Here is a 25735-nt window from a genome sequence, read left to right as displayed (position 1 = left end):
CAACACTTAAAATTTTCCTCACCATAAAAGAATTCAGCAGAATCCTAGAGGAGAAGGAGGTGAATTACCCAAATAACACCGCCATTAGCCTGATTGCTATCTATAATCATGTCTCATTCTTCCAGGAAACAGGCAGGCATAAGAAAATATCTCTAATAAGGAATTACTCTTTGAGAATAAGATGTAGACGACTAATAGATATGAATACAAATTCGGAATGGATAACATATTTATCCTGGTGTATTGTGAAGATAATCAGCTCCCATTTTCTTAGCATATTCTAGAGATGACTTGTTTTCAGAGAATTACCTTTCATAATTTTAGATTACAGAGAAAAATGATTCCCAGAAATTCAGGGGTTCCTCCTATTAAACTGACCCTGAAGAAAGTCTCCCTTCTGCTCTTCCTGCAGCCTCTTCCTCTCCTGCCTGCCCTTGGCCCATTGAGCAGCCAGTGTCACCACCAGTGACGCCCCCTTTGCAGGCTCGGTGCTGCCTACCAGCTCGCCTGGCCTGCACAGGGTGTGCATGCGGGCAGGAGCAAAACTCCGTGCAGGGGCTGGGCACAAACTCCTTCTGAATGCTGCCCAGAAATATGAATCTGAATCTCGGGACCAGATACCCATTCATTTATTAAGGGCAAGTACAGCAGACAACTAATGCTGCACTTTTTCTATTATTCAAACCTGCTGCTAACAATGAAGAAGATGATGTCATCCCCTGGATGTGACAAAGGACTAATATTATATGCAGTAAAAACAATGAGTCAACAGTTTCTATGCCCTTGAGGTCAAAGCATTCAACAGTTTTGCAAGTAGACTGTTCTTTTTGTACACAGAGCTTGTAGCTGTATATTAATACAAAGCATGTAAAATCAAGATATAATTAAAATTTAAAAAACTTTTTTTTGAGTTTCAATCAAAATGTTTTCAACTCCAGCTACAAGTCCAATTGAAGTATCTTATAACAAACTAAATGACACTAATTTTACCCAAATATTTAAGTATAATATTATATTTTTAAAAATTATTTTTCAAAAATACATTATCTATGTAAAGTTATCATTTGTCTGATCTTGAGAGACACTTGGCAAGCACAATTCCCAGTAACTTTAATAGGAACTGTGAGTATTAATGCAGCAACCAAATAATATGAAATGTTCTGGAGATATTTTGTAATGGTCTGAAAGATAGGAAAGACCTTTAACATGAAAATGTGTTTTGAGAGACAATAGTTTCTCCTTTTTTTTCCCAGATTTTCTGGAACACAAAAGGCATTGACCAGGTCCTGGCCATCTTTAATCACAAATGGATCCACCTCAGGCTAATGCAAGCAATGCCCAGCCTTCATACAGTTCCTTCCTTCAGTACATCTAAAATTGTTATGGAGGATTATTATCCTCCTCGTAAAGATGGGGAAACTGAAGCACAGAGAAGACAGCTCAAGGTCATTTACAAGTCAGGAGAGTTTGGGAAATACCCCAGATTTCTCAATCCACTGGGCTTTCTTGCCTCCCTGAGTATCTGCTCAATACCGCTCCTTTTCAAAAGTAGATATAATTTAACAACTTTGAGGGGTTTTCACTTTCTCATCTTGTTGCCTGTAATGATTTTATTTTGTGGAAAAACAGACATGCCAATTGAGGTCGGCCTTCTGCCACGCAACCAAATGTAAGGGAGGCCCAGGCCGACCGCAGCCTACCTGCCTTGGCAGACCAGGCCCAGAGACAAGCGGATGACCTGGCCTGCATCAAGGGGGGCTTCTGTGCAGGAAGAAAGGTCAGTCGGCCTGCACCGATGCTAGCTGACAGCGTTTGGGACTAAGATGAGCCTTAGTGTGGAATAAATGGATTTCAGCGTCGTGGCAATTAATTGAAATGAAACCTTAGGAATCCCTACAAGTTTGTTCTGGCACACCGACAAAGTTGTATGCAGAGTTTTCTAAGTTTATGCTGCTCACTTCATTGTGTCACCTAAAACAACTGTTTGCAAATGTATTCAGACATAACATGTAAAGTAGATGCCACGCACTAGTGATTATTTACCCAAAACATGAAAGGGTGTATCTGTCAGGCTGACTGTCCAACCTTCTCACAGCTTTATTAAAGATGTACATATGAGAAGAACGACACAGTCTGGTCTGTAAATTCTGTGACTTCTAATGCTTAAGAAACTTTTACCTTTTAGAAATTTAAACCACAAACAAAGCCCTAGGTGTTTGAGTTATGTCACACCACTTGGGCAAGGTGAGGAAGCTTCTAATTGCCCAGCAGCCATCACCGCGCTGGGGCTCAGCACAGATCCCCACAAGCAGTAGATCTCACAAGATTTTAATGATGAGGACTCGTTAGTGGACTTCAGTTAAAACATATACATTTCCACTGAGCATTTACTGACAAGTTGCTCTTCTAAACTCCAACAAAATTTGACCAAAGTAACTTCATTATGTCTGAAACATAACATTATAATTGGAAAGTGTTATGAACTGTTATTTTAAGATTAGATTCTATTGTAGTCCACTGAAATAAAATCACATTCTTGCTGCTGATCACTACAGGAGACATACTTGTCCAATTGTGATGTTATGAAACACAATTTCCTTTGGATATCTTCAGATAATTACATATTGTACAGCGTGCAGTGCTTGGAATTTATATGGACATTGCAATTGATCCTCCATAGTGATGACTAAGGAAGGACACAATGGTTTTGGTATCATGTACAAGAGTGAGGAAATATATTTCCCATGTGAAATAGAGAGATGGACATTAGAATGCCTTTTCTAAGTTGTGAAATTATTTTTGCATGCAATGACTCTTACTGCTTAATGAAAGGAAAAATCTATATGTGCTACAGAAAGGTTCACACATGCTACAGCTACACTAGGTGTGCTGTTCAACAGAATCCATACATTTGTTCTTTTCCACGACCCATGCAAATACATTTAATTGTATTAAAGGTAAAGTTATCATTGGTCATTTAACTATTTAATAAGTAGATTTATAAAGAAAAAAAACAAACATTGCAGCTCATTTCTGAGTGTGTTCCAAGAAGGGAACTTTATCTGACCTTTGCTTTTAAAGCCCTGATCCCAGCAACAAACTTAACAAACTTGAAGAACAGTAAGTACTCCAAGTATTATTGAAGCTGCTCCTTTGTTAAACAGGATATCACAAGTTTAAACTAAGAAGAGAGATTCTAGCTCAGGAAAATACTGAAGACCATAGTTAAAATTAAATGTATCTTCAAATTATCTTGTAAATCAAAACTTATATAACTAGGTAACTTTTCTAAGACAATATTATAATGAAACACCCAAAAAGCAAAGGCATATCAACATGAATGTAGATGCAACGCCCACCTTATTATTTCAAAATCTGTCTAGTTTGAGATTTAACAAAACTATAGTTCTGTTCAGTGTTAGTTTGACAGCACAAAAATTTCAGACTGGTATCAATTACACATTCATAAGACAAATACATTCTTAATATTAAATTATATATAATGAAAACAATATATAATGAAATATTGAAGCAAATAATCAGTTTGGGGGCTATTTTAGGTATGCAGATATCACATTACCATTAGACATGATAACAGGACAATCCTTTATTGTATTTTGCAGTGTCTGCCAGAACCTTACTCATAACTCTCATTTCAACAAATCAATTTGTGCAATATAGCATTATATTATTGATCTGCAGCAATATTACACAGTACAGGATTACAAATAGGAAAAGTATCAAACAGCATCAACTCTAATTGTGATTTTACTCTGCAATACAATTTGCATCATGCAGTAGTATAGATAAAGATTTAGGTATGGCCTGGTGGGTTTATATTTTTGATTTATTAACTTATTTCACAATTCTGCCATTACATTTCTAATTTATTAATATAGGCAAAAATCTTTTATAATAGTAAAAAGAAAAAAAACTGTTTTGCTGGAAGGCCTTTTGGGAGGACATCATATCCTCGCCTCTAATTACGGTTTAAAGTTAAGACTTTGTCTTATTTTCTCTCCCCTGATAATTTTCTGTTGTTGGGACACACAAGGGGGAAACTGCATTAATTTTAACATATTTTCCCTGATGAATCAGTCAAAAATAGGCACGGTATGGCTAATATGGTGGTTATGTTTTGTCAGTCTTGTCTGATGAGCAGAGGTTGGTGGTGTACAAAAGCTGATGGATATTCCCTCCCTGTTCCAGACAGAACTACCCCCCGTCCTTTCCCTAGGCAGACATGTAGGTCTGAAGCCTACGCTGCTACAGGGAAATGGTGAGAGATGTTCTGGGAGGGGTCTGGCGGGCCCTGAGCACCACATCCCGCGCCAGGAGCAGGGTGTCTCTCTCCAAGTCACGGTTGGAGCCAACCTGTTCCTGAACCACAGCAGGAGGCTGGGGCTGCTGGATGAAGAACGCGCCTGCTCCTGGATCCTGATGTTTGATAAGCAGGCACAGGGGGACTACACGTAAGTGGCTGTGGGGGTGAGAGGGGCTTTCTTATGCATATGGAGAGATGGGCGATGTTTTAAGGAGGAAATTTTAATAGCAAAATTTTCTTGTAGTATATACAAATACAATCTGCTGTATCAGTGAGATGAAATAATTAGCTTCTCACAACCTTCTACAAAGCTAGAATGGTTATTACTCACTCTCTTTGATAGCAATGCAGCGCTGCGGTTTTGGTGATACAGTGAGGATTTATACCGCTCTGTCTCTTGTTTTCAGATGGAAATGTAGTGTCACCTTCCTGATCTGGGATCAAGCTCACACTTATCAAAACGTTTCCAAAGACATTAAGAATAAAAGTACATGTGCATATATTTGTAAATTCTGGTTATGGGCCTACTATAATTAATAGCTTTTTCCTAAAAGTCTTGCTAAGAAACTGTCTGTTTTCTTTCGCAAATGCTGTATTACGTATGCATTTTTCACCAGGAATAAAAAATGGCTTTTTAAACAGAAGTGGATGTTATCACTCCAGACGTGCTTATATGTATTTCCTGTGCTTAGATATAGCCTAGTAGTAATAATACCACAATTACCAGAATGTATAATCTATAATATAGTCCTGTGTAAATCAACACATAGCCGAACGAGTTGCACACATCCTGCAGGATACCACTGCCATTCTAAATTGTTTCCGGTGAACACTGCATCTGCAGGATGATTTCTGAGCTGTGCTCAGAGTGACTTCTGAGCTAGCATGCTGGAAGTCCCCTCCTACAAACATGCAATGGAATCTAAATATAACTATAGGTACAGATATAGAGATATAAAGCTAGAACGTGATTTATTCATGATCGCCTAAATGGGAAACTAGAAAAATCCTGACAGTGGAAAAATTATTTTGGTATTTTAAAAATACTTACGGGATTTCCAATAAGAATGCAAAATCACTGCAAACATAAAATGCAAGCACAAATGTTCAGGTTTTCAATTTGTTGGTTAAATTACTAAAATAGCTGATATCTATTTTTTTCACATACAGTGGAAATTTAAATATATAATCCCAGATGCTCTGCTATTTCCTTTAAAACAAAGCATCATTTCCTCTGTGTTTATGCACCTACAGGTAAGCATCTGAAAATATACATATTCAAAAGTCATTTTTCAGTCCGAGAAAAATCAATCTCTAAACTTAAACAGGAATATGTCATTTTAATTGCAACACACATTGCTGCCGTAAACAGAGAGCAATCTTACAGGAATATGGTGACTGAATGTCACTGTCACTGGACTGACTCAGAGATGAAAACTAGTTGACCTGTTCAGTGGATTTGTACATTTAGCAAGTTTTCCAGTTCTGACTTGTCCAAACAGATGTTAAATCCAATACAAAATTTTAAGATACTCAAAACCACTTTAAAATAGATTTAAAAAATATGATTCATTAAAAAAAAAGGCATTTGTGCCATTTGACACCTTTTAAAGCTAGACTCACAAAGGCTTTAATTCTCATGTTGGTTTATGCTGGGAGACAGATCATATTACTGGGTATATATCATTTCCTCTGAGTCTTACAAGCCACCAGAATTTTATTTTATAATAAAAATATAGCAATTTAAAGAAAAAATATTATGCAAAAAATAGTTATTTTACTCTTTCTGATAACAGCTCTATCACACCAAAGAGATTTAAGCAGTAAGTGACAATCAATGCAGTGTTTGTTTGAAAAGTATTTTTAAATTATCCCTTTTTCTTGGTGCTTTTGGTACAAAATAATGTCATATACAAATGGCTCAAACTTAATCTATCCTTTGCAGAAGTGCATCGAGAACATTTATGCTGCCGGTGCGCACACCTGTGTTGCAGAGGCCACGGAGGGGTGCAGGAGGCAGCATGGCCAAGGCTGGCCGAAGAACTGAGCATGCGAACACTGGCAGGAGTGAGCGAGCTTCTCTGGGACGTGTGAGTCTGCTATAAAACTGTGCAGCCATTCACAGTCACACAGAAAACTTTTTCATGTAAGTTTTATTGTCTTTTCTTTAACCCGCCATATTAGGAGTTTAATGTTTATAGTCGTAGCATGTTCTGTGTTACTGTCTTTTATTTTCTCTGGACTGATCTTGTGTAGAAAGATGCTCAGAAACTTCATCACATGTACTCAGTTACCACTTTGTGTAACACAGTTTGGGATGGTTGCCTTTCTGACTATAGCTGAAGAAAAAAAAAGACTACTATTAATTTTGCCTGTGTATACTGATCCAGCTGCACTCACACTAGGTCCCTCTGTAGACACTTTCTACCCCTTCTGAATCAATTGTACATTATCTATGCCAACTGTACATTATTATATGATGGGAGAATGGGGCCCCTGCCTATTCTGGCTGTGGGAAAAAAAAATTAAAAAAAAGAAAAAAGAAAAAAAAAGCCCCCAAACCTTTAAAAATTTGGCTACAATGTGCTGTAGACAATGAGGGTGACTACGTGGAAGCTGACTTGGCCAGAGCTGAGGAAGAGCGATGCGGCTTGTCCAGATTCAGGCTGACTCCTATGGTACTGCTGAAGCACTGTGAGCATGCATCTCCTTGTGCTCCTGGTTAGAAGATGGTGTACTGAGTTGGGTGCCTGAACTAAGCTGTCCCAGCTCACTGTGGATCTGTGCACCAAGTCCTTCAAAACTTTGAAACATTGGGAAAAGTAGTGATGGGACCCTGCAGAGGCCAGGCTGCACCTGGTGAGGCTGACAGACAGCCAAAGTCTACACCTGTACTGGAAGCAATACAGCCCCCTCCGTGGGGCACGGTGTCAGCACTGGTAGTCCTGCTAGGACACATACAGGATCTGTATGAGGATCTAATTCTTCAGTTTTCATTAACTTGTCTACTCGATCCTGAGCTGTCTCCTCATTTTTGTACATGCTTATGCACTAGTGATTTTTTTTAAATGTTATGAACCTGAAATGTTATTAGAAATGCAGATGATGTTATGCTTATGAAATGCTTATTCATTCTTTAATGATGCTCAGGTAGAATTATCAAATTATATTAATTTTATTTATTGCTAATTTTTTAGCTGTGGCACCACCTTGTGGACATTACTAGATGAAATGAAAAGTTGATTAGTGTCAACAACAGCATCTAAAACACAACAATCATTTGGAAAAAAATATATACATTCTTACATGTTTTGCTAAAGCAGAGTAAAATAAATTACAAATTTGATTCCTAAAAATCCAGCTATGAAATAAGATATATAAAAAATATTGGCATTAATGTACTCAGTTGACTTCTTTGCTCTTTTCACCAACTTTTCTGAGCATCAGCCAAGAAGAGTGGTAGCTTTCAAAACTATTTTTGTTCCCTCTTGATTAAATAGCAGCGTCTTAACCGTCATTCTGGTGTTGCTGTGCAAACAGACACTACTTGTACAAGTATCCCAAGCAACAAGACTTGCAAAATCAGAACAATAATACTGAAGACATGGAGAAAAACTCAGGTCCTGCTCTGTAAGTGTAAACTAGGCAGTCAGATTAGTGATCAAGCTAAGCCACAAGAAAACAATCTCTGGCAGAAATTAATTCATATACCTTTTAAATGATTGCTTGCTCAAAGACAAAAAAAAAAAATCCACTCTGTTGCCCATTAGATTTCCAGAAAATACCTTTTACACTCGAGATACTGGAGATAAATGTTACTGTTATGTCTATCTGCTACATGTAGAAATCAGTAAAGAACAGAGGTCCCAGAATTTCAAACAGAAGGAGGTCTTTATGCAGGGTGTGGCATACATCCATCTTGTGTATGCCTATAGGAATAAACTTTGGAAGCATAATATTAATTATTGAATTGCATTTTCTATCCCTATCTCATCAAAAAGCAGATAATTACAACTTCTTATTTACAGTAGCACAAAGCAAAGGTGGTGGAGGGGAAGATGACAGTTTCACCAAGTTCCTCCCATTTGGATTGTCCACGGGATTTGCTGAACTCTTGCCTTGGGCTCTCAGGTGCATAAACCCTGCTGGGGCTGAGCAGCTCCTGTGGCCTGGGCATTGTATCAGGGTGCAGACCCTCCATTTTATGGCTCTCCTTCAGAGCTCTGCAGCCCTAACACTACAGGCCCTTGGACTAACACTGACCGTACCACAGTCCCTCCCCAGACTCTGCTGAGTAGTATATGAAGTCTGCTGCAGATAGGTTACCTAGCAGAGCATTTCTGTTTCTCCTTTTAACTTTCTGATAAATATGTAACTATTAAAGCCAGGCACAGAAAACCTGCAGCCTCCAGCTGAGAAAACTTGCCTCAGTTAACTTTTTTTTTATTATTATTTTTAGACAGTACGTTTTTTTAAAAAGAAGTTTGCAGAATGTTCTTTCTTCTGGATTCTTGTGCCTTCACAAACTATTCCCAATTCATCATGATAGTAACAGGAATAAACAGGAAACTAAGTTTTTGGCTGGCAGCTTCACAGGCTGCTCTACAACAGCCCACTGCCATTCTAACTGAAATGGGGTGTTACAGCAAATACCAGAGCTCACTGAACTGAATAAATACACATAGCTAGCAAATATGTGTGGGGATGCTTGCCTGACACCTAAGGTAACTCTCAGAAGAAGTGGTCTAGCATTTGAGAAAATGAAACCAAACCACAATGGGAAGAAACCAAGTGCAGAAAATCTCCAACAGAACAGCCAGAAATGGAAGCAAATTCATCTGCAATGGAGTTTGCAGACCCTACCCTGGAGTGGTGGGCTGTTGGGGCCTGGGGATATGCTACATGGATTTCCCAACCTACATCCTCTTCTACTCCTACAGTTGTGTATTCTCAGTAAAGGAGGTAAATAATCACTGCTCCCACCCACTGTTGCATAGGCTTGGAAGAAGAGGGGTGAGGAGGACAGCTAAGGCATTGATATGCCTCTGAAGAATCTGTTGGCTGAAAATAAACTGACTTATACTTACTGCAAATCTAGTGTTATACTGAACTCAGTTTATAGCAGTATTTCTCGTCTTCTTGAAGAGGTGAAAATGTTATTTTGTGTCTATCATATTCAGTTCCTTGATTTCCTTTTAGTAAGGAAGCTAATAAGCTGCATGGTAAAAATAACCTTGTATTTCCACAATGGTATTTTCTCCAGAGACTTGGAACTCCCTTGAATGTTTTAATTATCCCCTTCCTGAAAGTCAACCAACTCGCATGGCACTATATTAAAATAATTTTCTTTGGCTTTCTGCAAGAAATGATTTCTTGCTGAATTAGCATATCAGCTGCAAAACCAATTTCCACAGCATCTGTGACCCTCTGTCACTTCGTGTGTTACAGAAACTAGACAGAAGCAGTTTCATAGGGCTATAACTGTTCAAAATTATTCAGTATAAATCCACATATTAAATTGATATATGGAGGAGACATGCCCCTGAAATGATGGAGCTAATCGGTATGGCTTAAAGTCAGATTTCTGTATTTTTAAACACTGTACCCACCTCAGCAGAACTGTGGGGGTATTAACAGACAATGGGACAAACCCTAGACATAAAGGTTCCAGCGGGTCCCTCAACACGAGCAGAACATCAAGGTGATATTCAGGAAGTGTCCAGAAAACAATGGATAAATCCCAGCTGCTCCTAGTCCAAATGCAGAATGTAGTTGGTCTACAGAACAACAAAGTGCACAACTCCCTAACCATCAAAAGACAAGCGAATATTATTAAGCTACTTAGTATTTGTTCAGCTAACAGAGGTTACATAAGCCTCTGTGCTCATTAGACATTAGATTTAATTTCCTGTATTACTGAGAAATGGGTGACTTGGAGCTATGCCAGGCTCGGATAGATATCAGAGGGTATAAATTCATAAAAGGAAAACAGTAGAAGGAGGCACTGCTGCTGGAGGTGTCAATTTAAAATAATACTCTCCCCACCAAAAAAACAAAACAAAACAACAACAAAAAAACCCATCCCACACAGCAACTATAACAAGCAGAGGAAATACGCTGTAAAAGTGGTTAGGCAGGAAAAAGTGGCAATAGTAGATGGGTACTTTTGACTATGTGTATTTGTCCTTCATATAAGTCTGAAGATTTAATTCTGTGTTTTCAAGATGGGTTCATCTATAACAAAATTCAATGTGTTCTGTTAATTATCAGATGCATTATTTATGCATTTAAATATTGCTCTACAAAACCTGATGTGACTATGCATAGATAAAAAGGAAACAGGTCATTTACTAGTGTTTCATTTGATGAGGTACAACAAAAATCAAATGTTTTGTAATCTATTTTCCTAATTCCTTGGATAATGTTATTAAATTTCTTGATTTCCAAAGATTATTAATTTTTTTTTCCCCCAAAGGTTTTTCTCTTTCTTAGAGGCAACATGAAAGACAAAGTGTTCCTGAAAGGAGGATCTAGTAATTTGCAACAGTGCAAGTTAGTTCCTTAGCATTTTCTTGATGAAAAGCCACATGTAAATTTTTAGATCACTATTCAGCTGAGCTAGAAAATATCTTCCCTTATAAATCTTTTGTTTAGTAAAAATGCAAGCCATTTTTCAATTTCAGCCTCGTTCTTATTCTGATGCTGCTATAATAGTTGCAAGTTATCTATATAAAGTGCCATAGAATGTGCAATGTAATTATATATTTTACCTTCCTCAAACTGTGATATTCTCAATTCCTTGAGACATAGTATGTACCTACCACTAAAGTGACGTGTCAAAATACATTGTGATTTGTTAGTATCAGTATTAGTAAGGAAGGAAAACCCGTAATAAAACATCAAATGAATACTGTAACATAAAGCACCAAATATTCATTTCTAGATTAAAGGACATAGTAAGAATTAACAGAGCAAACCACCTGGTCCAACCCCTCTTCTCAGTGCAGGATCAGCCAGAGCAGGTTGCTCAGGACCTTGCTTGGTTGGATTTTGAACATCTCCAAAGATGCTGACTCCACAACCTCTTTGGGCAACCACAAGGCAGATGCTCCAGTCCCTGCATCACCTTCATGGCCCTTCCCTGCACCCCATCCAGTATGCCATGTCCTTCTTATTGTGGAGAGCCCAGAACTGGACACAGTACTTCCACTGCGGTCTCACCAGTGCTGGGCAAATGGGAATAATCTCCTCCCTTGCCCTGCTGGCAATGCTTTTCCTAATGCAGCCCAGAATGCTGCTGGCCCTTTTCCAATATATATTTTTACAGATACAACAGAATTTTAAGGACATGATTAGTTTTATACTTCCAGGACCTATTACAAGTCAGGGAAGTAAAAAACTATATTATTCTGCTAATAAACCTTTTATGTCCATATCAGAGATTGCAGTTACACTCTTGTTACATTTTTCCTAAATAATCGGCCCAGTATAAATAGTTGTTTGTGACGGCTATATGCTACTGCCTTGTAAAAACATCTGTGCACAGTATATTTCTAATGGTACAACTGAAAACTTGTAACAGTGCAAATCTGGGTATCTTTGTAGGAATGCAAGCATCCTGGAAAACTGCAATTCTGTATGATGTAAATAGCTAGGACCGAGGTCTAAGGACACCACATTAATTACTGCTATGTTTAACTCACAGATAACCCTCTGTAGCTATAACATTCAGCTCGTAACCTCTTTCACAGTTTCCAAAAGCACTCCATACTCTTTCAGGAGCCAAAAGCCCAGCTCTCCCTCATGTATTCCCTAGAACCTTCCATTTCCTCTGCAGCTGCCACAGTGCAACTGTGGACAATACACTTAGGCATTGACAACGTGCACTTTTTCTGTAGAGAAAGATCCATAGACTTTCCAGTGGGTCCTCAGGCAGCCTAGAGCAATGAGATGTTCTATCAGATTTGTTTGTCTTGGCAAGAAAGAGCGCAACCTTCTTCTTGAAAAATCTACATGTAGTTCCTCAACTATAAACAAATTTCATCAGCTCCTCCATCTGCAGTATATGTCTTTGTTTGGCAAACAATTCTCAGTGTTTCTTGTTATACATGTCAAATTGTTTCTGTTCTGCATGAGCTATGATGACTTAAAGGACCGAAGTTTCTTGTGGTGGAAGGAGTGTGTTCCCTCTGGATTCACTGGTACTCTCACTGCCCGGTTTGGTTTCTTTGCATTTCTTCGCATTTCTCACAGTCTGCTAGTGCAGAAAATAGCGACAACTGGGTACAGCAGAACTCCTTGCCACAAGTGACATACCAACACATCAACCAATATGCAGTCTACTTAATGTCCTTTTACTTTCTGGAATAAAATGTAAAAACCAAAATATTCTTCTGAAAATGCAGAGAATCAGGGTCTTTTCTGTCCTTTTTGCTGCTAAAAAGGCCTATAAAGCTATGCTAAATGGAAAGCCTTTTAACTCTTCAGCTAACATGCCCAAAAGGAAATTGAGAGAACAGCAAAAAACACAATATAATTAGGCCAATGCTGGGAATCAGATTAACATTATGAAAAGCAAACACCTCTCATATTACTCCCCGCTCTCCCACATCCATGCTGAAGTGAGATTAAAATTCAGATGCTAGGAAGCAGAGTAGCTCTTCCCAAAACAACATTAGATTGGCCCAGGTGGCCACAACCTGCACAATATTTCATGGACTGACTTTAAAGTGCCTTGTAACTGCTTCTTAGTCTCAGAGATGTTGAATATCTTTCTCAGCTTTTTCCAATGCAGACCAGATGTTGCGTTGCGATAATTCTCTCATGGGCCCTTTCCATTTTGACTCTCCATCAGCTAGGGATCCAAAGAGATATTACTTGAAAAACAGGAACTATAAAAGAGCCAGGAACTTATAAATTAAAACATAAACATTAATTTGTTTTCCAAGATACAGATGTCTTTCGTCAGTTCAAGCCTTGATCTCCCCACCAGCTAAAGGCAACAGTTGTTCTGTGCAGGCATGCACTGGAGATCAGCCAGTGGGCATTAACTTTGGTTCTGATTGAACTGGGGAAGATTTGAAACAGAAACCCAGAATTAGAAGCTGTGATAGTGATTAATGGATGATATTTTAAAACGTTCCCGACACCAATACCAGAAAAAGTGTCTCACCATCAGGAACTGTCAAATTATTAAACATTTTGGATGGGGTCAGAAGAGTTTCAAGATGTCTTTGGTGATGACAGGGGCTTTTCCCTAACTCCCTGATCTGTTCATGTACAGGACCTTTCTCTGGGGAAATGGACACCATGGTGGTGACAAATGGCAGTGGGGTTACCGCGACATGGCTCTGGAGAAAGGGACAGTGCTGGAAGAGGGAGGCACACGAGGAAGAGACAGTAAGGTGCAGAGCCAGGTAAGAGGCTGATATCAGACATGCATGTAAGTAAGTAACTGTTACGACTCCTCTGGTAAAATATTAACATAACATCAATATTGCTCTTTAATAGTTCCTACAGCATTGTATCCTTACAGATGTTAATTGCAAAAACAAAACACTGTCTTGTAAAAAAAAAACGTGAGTTTTGGCATGAAGGATTTGCTCTGGTGAATTTATAAACAGGTAGAACACAAGCTTTCCTCCCCTTTGATTACAAAGGAGAATCCACTTGTAGGCTGTAGGGAGCCTAAGATGAAGTGGGAAAACTGGTGAAAGAAGGTGCTTGTTTTTTAAAGAAGATAAATCAACCAGCTTCCACATATGTGGGCAGATTCGGGGTTGCAAATCTCCCAGCTTCATTATTTTCCTGGTTAGGAAAAGAGGGAAAACTGAAGTGCTGTGACGTTAGCCACCCACTTCTCTAGAGTTCTAAAGACGTAACCATTTCTGTTTGCAGATACATAAGATTCTCCTCCTCTAAAATATTTGGCTTCAGAAGCTAAAGGAAAATCCCTTCTCATATTCTGGTTAATCAGTACCAGGGTTCCCTGAGGAAGGCAATCCTTTCAATGCCCAGCAACGCAGCACTGAGCCATACAACAGTCCCCTCCCTCAGTCCCTAGGAGCTCTGCACGAGACATTAATTTTAAATGATACCTTCCTTGCTTAAGCTGAGTCTGAGACCACTGTGCAACATGGACAGTATACTTGCTTTTTGCAGAATGCTGGACATATTACAAGGTAGACTTGTCAGCTAAAGTATCTGTGGTTTCAGTGCAGTTTTTTAAATTACTAAGACATTTTATACTGTTGATTCATACTCTGTGAAGGTTATCTTCTGGACTTTTTACCTTACAGGTATGAATTTCCCCTCCCTCTTCCTTTCCCTCTCCATTTCTGCCCCTCAACATGTCGAAAAAGAAATATGAGATATATAACACCTACTTACCCTATAACAAAACTCTGATTAATGAGTTGGTATTTTAACTTGCCACCTATTAAAAGATAAGGTTTAAGTGCCTTACTTCATCCAAACACATGACTTGAAATCTTGTCAAACCAGAAGTGTGTTCTGGAATTGTGACTGACAGGCTGAAATTTCTTTTTAAAAAGAACTTTAAGAAAAGATTAATGGTCTATTTATTAGTCTTTTCAAGAGCATCAGAATATATACATTAATACATTAAATAAAACTATTGTTAAAATGTTAATAATTTGGTTTAAAAAAATAGCGTATGACGGGCAGCAAACAAAAATCAAACAGAAATGGCAATCGAATGCTTGAAACAACTCCTGAGTCACCCAGCTGCAAAAACCCACATTGTTGAAAATCAGATGTAAAGTACTATGCTAAAATTACATACAAAAATTGGAACTGAAAGGTCATTGCAGACACAGAATTAATAGAATACTTTCATAGATTATGAACACAAGAGCTCAGAGTTCAACTGCATACATTTAATTTGTAGTAACATAACGACACGCCACACCACATCACGTCATATATCAATAAAAAATTAATATGCTAAGATTAAAAACAGTAGAATGGCTAGAGGGAACCAAATAAAACATTCACAGAAATGTGTGTGGTAAAATAAAGAGATAAGGATGAAAATTTACTTCCTTTATTTTAATAAGATCTACATGTGCATTAATTTATGGATCATTATACCCATCTTCAAGAAGTAATAATTCACAAATCACTCCTCTTAATTCCCTTTCAAATTAATTCTATACACGTCCCTTCTGCCAGTATATTCCTCCCAATTTACACTTCTCTGAGTTTACAATCCTGCTGTATTTTCTTGATAAAATCTGTTAGTACAACAAGAAATGCACATTACTCTGCAACTTTCAGCAATTAACCTTCTGTTTATGATACACTGCAGCTGATCATACTAGCTGGGAAATGTACAACAGTTTACTCTTCAGTGTCTTGATGGAGCCACATCATTAATTTCCTTCCTTCTTACATGGGCATAAACAAGCAATTAAAATTTAAAATGAAAAGTATCACTGAATGCTTGCCCTTGTCTTTTACTCCTCCTGACACTTCTGCTTTTATCAACACTGGCTTTTTCAAGAGACTTTTCCCTAGAATAAGGTAATAGTCTGTCTTTTATGCCAGTGGTTGTCCTTACCCTGAACTACAATGAATTTACTTGTTGGAGCAGAGATTCTGAGCAATCATTCCCTCCTGAACATCCTTGAATAAACTCCTGCTTTCCAAACCCCTTTTATTGCATGCTTTACATACTCATTTTCCTGAGCTACAGCTTCATCTCTAGATTGCATGCATACTAATATCTGTCTGTAGTTCTCTTGCTGAATTGTTCGTGCTTCATTATTTAAGTGCAGGGAATTATAAGTAGGTGTTCCTACTTCACATGCTCTTCTCTGGAGGGGTGAACTGGCATCTGCTGTTCCCTTTCAGTCTCTTGAGGAAGAAAAACACCCTGCACTCCTTCTGTGGCTTCACTCCACGCTAAGAAAGATTTTTATTTTTATTGCACTTGCTGGTTTCCAGCAGAATTTGCTTTCAGACAACAATTTTAGTTCTGTATATTGCTGAAGTCCTAATATTCCTGTCCTCAAGGAGCAGCCTGAGATCAAAATTGAAACTGTGCATTTTTCACAAAGTTTTTGCCCTGGCTTGGATGATTTCTCAAAGATGCCCCTCATCAAAATGCAGAACTCTATTTCAAAAAAGACTTTGGATTGTTATGAGAAACACAAAGAGACAGTCAAGAACTCGTCAAAATCCATAAATGTGTTTTTAAATCATGGGCATTTCCATGAAGTTTTCTTTATAATTTGGCAGTAGTGTTTGTTTACAGTTTTATAGTCAATTTATTAAGCACAGTCACTTTTTAAAATCTGTTTATGTTAGGAACAAGTTGTGTTATTATGAAATTCTTGGTCTAATGAATGAAAACCTAACCTTTTAGTTTGGATTCAACATGAAATTAATAGTTATTTTAAACTGAACTGTAAAGTGGCAGATGTACACTCACTTTGACATGTTAGAAATGTAGGGTGTCTTTTAAAGTGTAGTTTTGACATAAGCATATAGCTAACTCCTGCTCCTAACCTGTAAATGCAGTGAAGAGCAGCTCTTTTCTACTGTCCCCATTCAAAACTCCTACTGAGATGATTCTAAAATCTTAAAATAATTTCCTCATATTCACTATGCCTGTTTCTCAAGAGGTTATGTTACTCAACACATCATTCTTTCTGCACGGAGAATAAGTCTGTCACATACCAATCTAAGAAGTAAAGAATGGAGCTACAGATGTTTTAGCATGGAGGCACTTCTGCCAAACTTTCCCTAGATGTCACTACGCTTTCTGGCTATTTTATTAGTCTTTATTATTATTAAATGGAAAACTATCATATAAGAACCTACTTTCTCCAAAAGGACAAAACTATAATTATATACATATTCTATTCTGTGTAATAGAATATACTATGCATATATATAGCATAGTTTATTAGTCACAGTTACATCTGAAAATAGTTTATATGACAGGCTTGTTTTCATGTTCTTTCCACCTTCCTAATCCTCCTCCTACCAAGTATGTTGGCACATCGAGTCTGAGTTGCTTGCCCTTTTCCGTTACTTTGTGCTGAAAACAAGTATCTGTTTAAGGATATTCCCAAAGTTTCCAGATTCAATTTCCATGCGTACTTTGCTATTCTTTCTGTCTGAACAAATTTTTCAAAGAATATTCTTCTGCTCTTATACAATTTTGTCACCTGAAGACTGATTTATACTAGACAAATGCAACAGAAAACCATTTGGGGAATTCAAGGCCAGATTCAGGCTTATTAATGATTTAGCAGATTCAGACTTAAAACAGAGTTCTGTAGACAACGTTCTTGTCTCCATCCCTATCTATCTTAGCTCTGTAATTCACTATTTCTTACCGGTTGAAACAGTCTCCAAAAAACATATGTTGATTTCTACACGTGTATGACATTTATATGTTGCAAAGACTTCCAAAATATCCTCAGCCATTGACTGGCTGTTGTATTGGGTTTATGTGGCAAGGTTTGCATAGCGGAGGGCTACAGGGGTGGCCTCTGTGAGAAGAGTCCAGGAGTTGCCCCATGCTAGATAAGGACCAGTTTCAGCCTGCTCCAAAGGGACCCGCTGCTGGCCACAGCCGAGCCAATAAGCGATGTTGTTTGCACCTCTTTGATTTAAGGAATGGAAAAAACTGCTGCTACACAGCAGCTGGAAGAACAAGGAGTGAGAACCAGCCCTGCAGCCCGCAAGGTCAGAGCAGGAGGTGCTCCAGGCACGCAGCAGCAGTTCCCCTGCGGCCTGTGGACAGGCCCCTGGTGGAGCAGGCTGTCCCCCTGCAGCCCGTGGGTTCCACACGGAGCAGATCTCCACGCTGCAGCCCGTGGAGGAGCCCCCGGTGGAGCAGGTGGATGTGGCCTGGAGGAGGCTGCGGCCCATGGAGAGCCCCCGCAGGAGCAGGCCCCGGGCCGGAGCTGCAGCCCGTGGAGAGGAGCCCACGCAGGAGCAGGGGGTCTGGGGGGAGCTGCCGCCCGTGGGGGACCCGTGCTGGAGCAGTTTGCTCCTGGGGGATGGACCCTGTGGTCCGGACCTATACGGGGGCAGGTCCTGAATAGCTGGAGCCTGTGGAAAGCCCACACAGGAACCATTTGGGAAGGACAGCATCCCGTGGGAGGGACCCCATGTGGAGCAGGGGCAGAGAGTGACCACGTAAAGCATCAGAGATGAAGTGTTAGGGACTGACCACAGCCCCCATTCCCTGTTCCCCTGCACTGCTCAGGTGGAGGACAAAGAAGAGGGCAGATGGGAGGAAGTTGGTTTTAGTTTGATTTTAGCTTCTGACTGCTCTAGCTTGTTAGTAATAGGTAATCAATTTTATTAACCTCCCTATGCTGAGTCTGTTTTGATGATAATTGTTGAGTGATCTCCCTGTCCTTTTATCAACCCTTGAGCCCTTTCCATCGTATTTTCTCCCTCTTTCCCTTTGAGGAAGGGGAGTGAGGGAGCGATTGTGGTGGAGCTCAGCAGCCCAGCTGGGTAAAACCACCACAGTTGTCCACAAGATGGGGCTTCTACAACGGGGATCTCTGTATCCAAATTTAAGATTCTGATACAAAACCTATGAATGGCATCACAGTCGACCGGAACACTTTAGACCGTGCTTTTAAATTCTGGCACAGGATTTAAAATTTGTGCCCCCACTTCCCATTTCATGGGTAAAAACATTCCGTCAGTAAATCAAAACAGCAGCAACTGATGTTACCTTTTCCTTAACTTTTGCATTGTGCTGGTGTACAGCTTATGGCTCAGCAGCACTATATCCACCATGACAATCACCCTATGTCCTTCAGAGCTTCTGCACAGTGATTTACTTCTACATGAACTTTTGTGGAAAAGTATGCAGTCCAAAACACCAAATGAAGTGTATATTGTTCTGGGACAATGGAAAAAAGTCAATGTGTAGCCAAATATATAGATTTCCAAAGCAGTCTGCAACTCCACTGTTAGGATGCTACTGTTAAGATGGTAACACTTCCAAGAGAAATTAAAGAAAGTAGCTCTGTAGAGTCTGTAATTCTTATAAACAACTGAAAGAGGGAAAAAGTTTGTTGTTACAAAACTAGCTGTAGGCAGGCACTTCAAAATAAATGAGAAGAAAAATAATTTGTTACTATACACAAATATTTTGATTTTTTTTCCCAAAAAAACAGGAAGAGACTTACATTACCTTTTGCTGTCTTGTTTCAGTTTGTGTGAAGTGTTTATTGAATCAATATGTGATTAGTTCTGCTAAAAAGCAAGCCTTAGGATCCTCCCTCTTCTTTTGTCTGATAAGTAACCTTAAACAACTGAGATTTTCATGTTCTAGAGGAATCTCCACACAGCTAAAAGCAGGACAGATTAACTGGTACTGTACAGCTATCCTCTCATATCCTTTTTCATAGAACAAGAGAAATCATGAAGATTTCCTTTATAATCATTCCTGTTTTCTACATGATACAGTTGCTAGAGATTTTTGCAGGAAGCACAGTATTGAGACAAACAACAGAAGTATTTGTGCATGCAAAACCAAACACTGGTTCATATTTCCAGCCTGCTTTCCCTCCAAGAGGAGGGTACACACACAGGCAGAAAGGACTATTCCAAAAGTAAAACTGAATCTTAAGAGGAAACACTTCTGACCAGATGGTGAAGTTAATTTTCCAAAGCTTAAGTCCTCCCCAGTGCCAGAGGCAGTCACTCACAATCACCTAATACTTTTTGTAGGAAGCCTTCAGTGGTTTCTGCTCACATTCCTTCTGTTCAGTTTCAGTAACTTGTCTTCTGCACTTCAGCCAGCTAAGTCATCACAGACCAACGCTGCAACAGGAAGTGCCAAATAGTACCCTTCAGAATAATCATCTGGAGAAATATAAAATAAGAAAATCTGAGGAGGCAGGAATTACACTGAAAAGGATAAAGAGTGACAGTGCACCCCAAACTGAAGTCAATTACGTTATATTATGAAAGGAAGTACGCTAAGTTTGATAAATGGCATTTCTGCAGTTACTAAATAATGCTCTCTCTATTCAACGCTCAGGTTTTAACTGGAGTACTCTGACCAGCTTTGGATGTCGTGCTTACTGAAAAACTAGACCAAAGAAAGAGTCTGTAGGAGAACATAAAGAATAGGAGATTCAGAAATCATGACCCCTAGGGAAAGATTGAAATAAAAAAGCATGGTAACAGTCTTCAGATACCTAAAATCACTGCTACAATGCAGACAGAATATGTAATAGTTTAACCTGTAGCAATATTATTATTATTATTTTTAAATTGTAAGGGATTAGGACACAGTACTGACAGAAGTCATTCAGTATCCGGAAACAATTTTCGGAAACAAGAAATGATAAAGCCATAGATGATCTTGGGACAGAGTTGTATATCAGAAGGATGCACTACAGAGGTTCTCAGGAATCTTTCCATGTGTCATTTAATCACTCTGTTATTGCAGAAGACCTATAGCTATCTACGGTAAGCTATCTATGGACATTTTAGGCCGCAGCAAAAATGGTGTAAATTGAAGAAACATGAAGAATTACAATAAGGTGAACAAGAGGTGCATTAAGTTGAGCAGTAGAAGGCACATTCTACTCAGCTGACAAAAGCCCCAATTCTGTTTCAAAAAGAAAGAGGCATTTTGGATACCACCTGACCATTGCAGTGAATTGAAGGCTTCATGAGGAACAAAAGGTCTCCAAGATAAAAGTCATATTCAGATGAAACAACATCATAATAAACTTTATTACTCTTCATTAGTTGAGGTAATTTTGGCTTCTGGACCTGCTACTCCAAATATCCATCTCTTCCCCACATCGTGGGCAGAATGTCCCTGAACCTGCAGTGATGGTACCTGATGACTAGCACGCTGGCCATTAGCAAACTCTGGATAGAGCTTGCTGCTTGCCAAGTCAGAAGGTATTTACACACAGCAAATAGTGAAGAAAGGCCAACACTTCAATTAAACTGAAATTTAAAAGATAATTCAAAACAGAGATTGTCTGTTACTGACCGTCCACTACGTGCTGAATGCCAGCCCAGCATCCAAGCCTCCTGAGGCCTGTCACGCAGCGGTATCGGTGACTCACACTCCCGTTCAAACAGAACAGTCACCCTGCAGCGACTGTGATCCCTTAATATTTTGCTTTTGGGAACTTCATGACCCGTTCTACTCCAATTTTGTCATCTACTGCCATGCTTTCTTACTGGCATTTTCTGACGATATAGGGCAGAATGGAAATTAAAATAACATAGCAACAATACATCTGGTGTAAATCACCTGAGAGAAATGACAAAATATAAAATCATCTGAAACCTCTTGAAATTATCTGTATACAATCTACGTCATCTAAAGCCATTCCTGAGACATTTGGCCTAACCTGCTTTTCAAAACCTTCAGGAAGTGAGATTCCCAGGTAATAATTTCCAGTGCTAAACTGCCTTTGCAATCTGAAATAATTTCTTAATGTCTACCTTAAATCTCTACATCCATTACCTCTTGCCCTAGATCCCCTGAATAGGAAGAACAATTTATTCCTTCTATCTGCAGAAACCTTTTACATTTTTGAAGATCATTATCACTTTTCCCAACACTTTCCTTTCCTTTAGACTAAACAACCCCAGTTCTTTCAGCCTCTCCTCTTAGATCATATTTTCTAGGTCTCTGATCACTCTTGAAGTTGAGCCTGTGGTAATATGTGTTACACTGAGAAAAAGGAAAATTGACTCCTACACAAAATTTACCATGAAGCTCGGTGACAGGGGACTTGTTTGAAGAGGTTGCTTTTGTGTGATGATTGCTTTGGTTGTTTTTGTGGTTGATTTTTGCGTTTTGTTTTGTTTTCTAATGCCAAAATACATGTCTTTTTTCTTCTTTGTGACATACAGTGTAGGTGCCCCAGTACAAGGAGTATTACATTCCTTGGTGATAAAACATTTCAGATTTGGGGACAACAGGTATTATGGAAGGCAACGTACTTATGCCAGTAATGGAAAACACACCCCTACCAGGACTTAACTTAAAGTGAGATAAGCGGTATTTGTGCTAACTTAAGCAGAAGGTTAAGTTATTTTTAGAAACATGAGCAAAATACTGCGTTAAAAATGGATTTAAGGGAAATATATTAGCTTTGTAATTGCATTATTGTGCTGCATTCAGTCTCTCTTGGAAAACAATATACAAGTATAATGTATACTGAGAAATGCCTATGGTTCTACTAAAATGTCAACAAAACTGAAAACAGTAATTCAGTTTAGAAGATGCCACGTTCTTTAAAACCAAGTAAATTAATTCATTAATTAGTCCATTCCCACAATAAGATTCACACGTATAATAGCAGAATGTCATTTATTTCTGTTCTCCAAAGGTATACAAAGTCCTTTTTTTTTTTTTCCAGGAAAAGGTTCTAAAATAACTTGTCTGTTCACCAACATTACCTGAGCAAACAATGCTATCTGTAAAACTTCGGGTACCATGGCATGGAAAGATTTTACTCAGAACTTAACTTAACTAGGCTTCTGTATATGATTCTTATCCAGAAGAAAGATAAGACATAATAAGAAATGATAAATGCTGGGAAGATAAGGCTGATGGAAGAAAAGTAATCAAAGAATGTATTCCTTGCTGAGGACACAAAAGGTCTTTCAAAAACTTTTGTTGAGCATGACGCATTAAACATATGTTGTCCAACAATAACATAACAAAGGATCATGTAAAATGAAGTCACAAGAGGGTTTTTTGCCTCTAAATTAGGCAAATTATGATGTCAGTTTTGCAGAAAAACTCTTAAGAAGAAAGACTCATAAGGTCTTCAGTGTTTTTTAGATTTTTAACTCCAAAAGAATTTTAGAGATTTTTTGATAAAATAGCTCATGATCTCTGGTGAGCTCATACCAGTCTTAAGAATACAGTGACATGCAACTCATCTCCCCTAATACCAAAACCCTCCAAAATAAAACAAACATTTAATTGTTTGAATCCTTTAAAAACATTTTGCATTAATTTCCATTTTCCTTTTAAAAATACATTTCACTTACAAGACTGTAGCTGCCAAATAATGACCGAAGTGGTCAGAACAGACCTGTGTATGACATTGCCATGTTAAAATTTATCAGAATACTAATCGTGTATGCTGGCAAGATTAAGACTTCTGGACTCCCACCTCGACAACTGATTAGAGCCAGTAGTTTAAAAGTTTACAGGTAAGAAAAAGTTCACGGACATAGGTTACCAGTTCTGTATAAGTATCAGTCTGATATAAATTTTCATATCTGCATCCATCTTTTCTACCAGCAATATCTATGCTGCCCTAAAATACTATATGGCTCTCCCTTGTATCTGTGAGATCATTTTAAGACTACAATATCCAGTCTGATAGTTACTTGTTCCCCAAACTATGGGAGGAAGTAAAAAACAGAACTGCAGCCATCGGTTTAGTTGCCCTACAGTTCTGCAGGAAGAGGGCCAGTGTATTTGTAAATCTTCTCAGAAAACATAGACCATATAAAACCTACTTGTGAGCTTCCAATTCTGCATGGAAAACGAACAGCATGAACAGCTCATAAATGTTTTGTTTGGGTGTATAGTCTATTTGATCTATAGTCACCTCTACCATTCTGTATGAATAAGGGTCACTTCTGCGTCTATTCCCACAAAACCAGATCCTTCTAAGCAGCCTGTGTACTTAAAAATAGTTATCTACAGAAAGCACGCAGAGGGAAGCCTGCCAGATCTGCCTTTTTTTTTTTTTTTTGTAACTTAATACCAAGAAACAGTGAAAACAGGTCATGGGTTCCCTAAAGACAGGCTCCCGTCAAATGGTCACTGAGCAGGACAATCATCCTCTACCTTGAAAAGCAATTTGACTGCTTTCTTGTCCCCATACTGCAAGAAAATGTGGTAGAAAAACTAGTACCCTCACAGTCACACCACAGCAGGCATATGTATATGGAATGACAACACTTCTGCATTTGTGAACAGAAGTTTTTCCATTCTTCGTCTCCTGGACCACTTTGCAACTTGTGACCTGGTGGTGCAAAGCCATCATTAACCACCTACCTGACATAACAGGAGTAAATGGCCCAGAAAAACAAGTGGCTTAAACCATCTCCGCTTCAAAGAACTCAGCAGTGGCTGGTAATTGTTCTTCGTTGTTCAAAGCTCTCACAGGTGCAGAGCGTTGCAAGGCCAAACGTGAACTTCTGCTTCCTCTTCGGTCTCTGTGAGTCTGTCATGAAAAACAGACCTCTTCTGGCATTTGACAAGTGTCCACCTTTAAATGGAGCCCAAATTTAGAGTATCCTGTACCTACTTAGGCGCAACTTTTAACTGGGCGTAGCAGTTGGTGATAGTTCTTTTGGAGATCTGGCTCATGGGAAATACAGGCAACATCTATTCTGTGGGACCCCACAGTATATCCCAGCTGTGTCCTGGCTACATATCAGGGTGAGACCAGGGATCCACATTTGCATGCTGGTTTCCACAGAAAGCTAAACCTTGGCATGCCAGCCCAAAGGGAGGCACCCTGTGCTCCCACGAGACCTCTCCATTGTGCAGGATCAGGAATGCAAGGCACACTGGGGATGCAGCCACAGCGACTACAGGGGCTGAAGCTCCACAGAGAGAGTAAGATGTGAAGTGGCAGTGAACAGACACCTTCCTAGTGGCCGGTCATCTTGTTGCTGATGTTGCCCCTGCACAACTGAAGATCCCTGTAATAGGGCTGGAAATCCATTACAAGTTTCTGGCAGTGGCAGCTCTGACATTGCTTTCACCTTGAAACCATTCTTGGGTTAGGCAACGGCTCCTCTCTAACTACTGCTTGCCTTCCTAATTCTCCTATTAAACCAAGTGAACTCACTCTTATGATAAACACCCAAATGACCGCATCATGACAGCAGTCATTATTAGTTACATCAGCCCATTGCAAAGCCTTTCTATCACGAGCAATGCTTATGTCTCCTGCAACATTTCTAGTCTTAGTTTCTTAGAAAGGTCTAAAACCATTTTGAACCCCATAAACATCAGTAATAACTTCTCAATTGCTGTAGCTTTTACACTGAAGGTGTTTAGGTTATCCAGTGGTAAACAGCTAAACAAAACTCCTGAACGGTAATGAAGGGAAATCTTCAAGGAGGAACTCACATGGATAATCAGCAGAAACACTGCTCCAAGTTCTTCAACCACCACAGGACCTCTTGAATGTTTAAGTAAATGTTGTAGAGCCAAATACTTCATTGTGGTCAACTGGTTTATAGATACTTTGACCTAAGATGGCTGCTCATCAAGACTGACAAAGCTGGAAGCATTTAAAGGGTTGTCCTGTAAATGAAAAAAAGTTGTTTCCCCTCTACATTGGTCCATGTTAGCGTGAGGGGGCATTTACTCTCTTGGAATCTGCAGGTACC

At 39.0% G+C, this 25735-nt stretch overlaps 1 long non-coding RNA gene across 1 annotated transcript; it reads right to left on the bottom strand.

Moving 5' to 3' along the window:
* Positions 1-13604: 13604 nt before the first annotated feature.
* LOC308199320 lies at positions 13605-24521 on the bottom strand. The gene is made up of 2 exons (XR_013954575.1): positions 24387-24521; positions 13605-20191 (listed from the first exon to the last, which is right to left on the bottom strand). It is a non-coding gene; the product is annotated as an uncharacterized lncRNA (long non-coding RNA).
* Positions 24522-25735: the final 1214 nt, after the last annotated feature.

This window comes from Anser brachyrhynchus, assembly GCF_964034855.1.
Source record: "Anser brachyrhynchus genome assembly, chromosome: 8".
Taxonomy (NCBI): Eukaryota; Metazoa; Chordata; class Aves; order Anseriformes; family Anatidae; genus Anser; species Anser brachyrhynchus.
The sequence above is the reverse complement of the archived record's forward strand: the minus strand, read 5'-3'. Positions and strand labels throughout refer to the sequence as shown.